This window comes from Elephantulus edwardii, unplaced genomic scaffold, assembly GCF_000299155.1.
Source record: "Elephantulus edwardii isolate Elephantulus edwardi_28Jun2011 unplaced genomic scaffold, EleEdw1.0 scaffold00088, whole genome shotgun sequence".
Classification (NCBI taxonomy): domain Eukaryota; kingdom Metazoa; phylum Chordata; class Mammalia; order Macroscelidea; family Macroscelididae; genus Elephantulus; species Elephantulus edwardii.
Window position 1 is genome coordinate 10,997,639 of NW_006399838.1, and position 2,397 is coordinate 11,000,035.

Sequence of the window (2,397 nt, forward strand, 5' to 3'; positions counted from 1 at the left end):
AGCTATGAACAACAATCTCAGTCTCTTCACCATTCATACTGATTCTGCCAATTGGTCCAGTGGTGAGAATCTTTGTCTTCTTGACATTGAAACTCAACCCATATTGTAGTCCTTGACCCTCTGCAGTAAGCGCTTCAAGTCCTCCTCAGTTTCAGCAAGCAGCATTGTGTCAGGTGCATAACGCAGATTGTTGATAGATCTTCCACCAATCTTGACCCCACATTTTTCCTCCCAGCCTCCCGGATAATCTGTTCTACATACAGTTTGAAAAAATATGGAGACAGGACACATCCCTGGCCTACGCCCTTCCCAATTTTGAACCACGTAGTGTTTCCTTGCTCTGTTCTGATGATTGCCTCTTGGTCCAAGTATAGGTTACTCATTAGCACGATCAAGTGTTCTGGGATTCCCATTCTTCTGAGAGTCAGCCACAGTTTGTTATGATCCACACAGTCTAACGTCTTTGCATAATCAATGAAACACAGATAGACATTTCTCTGGTATTCCCTGCTTTCAGCCAAGATCCATCTAACACTAGCTACAATATTCCTAGTACCACGACCCCTTCTAAACCCAGCCTGGACTTCTGGCAGTTCTCTGCTGATGTGCTGTTCCAGTTGTTTTTGGATAATCTTCAGTAGAACCTTGCTCACATGTGAAATCAATGATATTGTTCTATAGTTTCCACATTCTGTTGGGTCACCTTTCTTTGGGATAGGAACAAATATAGATCTCTTCCAGTCAGTTGGCCAAGTGGTTGTTCTCCAGATTTCTTGACACAACTTGATGAGCACATCCAGGGCAGCATCTGTTAGCTGAAATATGTCAATTGGTATACCATCTATTCCTGGGGCCTTATTTTTTTGCCATTTCCTTCAAAGCAGCCTGAACTTCTTCCTTCATCACCATAGGCTCTTGCTCATATGTTGTTTCATGAAATTCTTCTGTGTCTGGTAATTCCTCTCGATACAGTGACTCAGTATATTCTTTCCATCTTCTTGTAATACTTCCTGGATCATTTGATATTCTACCTAAAGCATCCTTGATTATAGCAACTCGAGGTTTGAATTTGTTTTTCAGTTCCTTGAGCTTAAGAAATGCTGAGCGAGTTCGGCCTTTTTGATTTTCTGACTCCAACTCCTTACAACTTAAAAAAAAATTTTTAAAAATAAAGCGGCAGAATTTAAACATATTCAAACTGAAAGGGAGATTCTTCTTTGAAAATTTAAATTCGAAACTAGCTAATTATTATTCTTAAGAAAATCAAGATGTACTGACCTTGTGGTTTCTTTAAATGTATTAATAAAAATGAACATACTTATGCAAGTTTATGGCAACGACTTAGATTTTTTATCCCTCCTGAAAGTAGCACTCGCAGACAAGCTGTATTAGCATCATCTGAAAGCTTGCAGAATCCTGTGTTTGAGCCAATTTATATGAAATTAAACTCTAATTTTTTACATGATTTCTATTTAATTTGTATAAACATTCATGTTTGAGAAACACTGACTTAGAAAATAAATCTGTTAAGAGCTTACACAAGTAATTGCAAGAAACTAAGTATGTTATTTTGTACCTTTTCTGAACATTATATGTGTGGAACCAACTCAAAACAAGAGGCAAAAGGCTTTGAGAAGCGAATTATATTTTATACCAAGTCTCAGGTGTTATATTGGGTATAAAAGTTTCAGACCCAAATTAAGCTTCAAAACTTACCAAGGTTAGTACAGACATGGAAACCAGAGAGCAGTCAAGGTAGTGGCAGTGCTTAAGGTTGGCTCACAAAGTAGAGTTGGGCTCCCTGGAGGCCACAAGGCAGGCCACTGCAAGTGCCCAAACCAGGTGAGCTGCAATATGGGGCTGCATTAGCCATGATCCCAATGGTAAAAGACCCAGCTGTGCTGAAAGTTGTACCTTAAAAAGAACAGGGAGGACATTATGCTGAGTGAAACACCTCAGTCCCTAAAGGACAAATACTGCATAGTGCCACTGTTGTTAAGCAGGACTGACACCAGGGTTGTCACTAAGAGGGGATAAATAATATACACTGCGCTGAAACAGATGAAGGAGAGAACTGTTTAGGAGGAATATATGATTAGGTATTACTGTTGTGACAAGAGTCCAGAATGAAACCTGCATAGTGGAACAGACTGGGGGAGAGAGAGGTGGATTGTATAACAATGAAAGATTTTTTTTTTCACTTTTAAAAGAGAAAAGTGAACTTGGGGGTGGGGGGAATGGGCAGAGAGGGAAGTGTGGAACAATGAATGAATGGAAATCAAAATAACATAAAATAAAATTCAGAGACGGAAAAAAAAAATAAAGTTGAGCCTCCAGAATGAAAGAGAGAGAGAAAAGAAGAAGGAGGAGGAGGAGGAGGAGGAGGAGAAGGAGGAG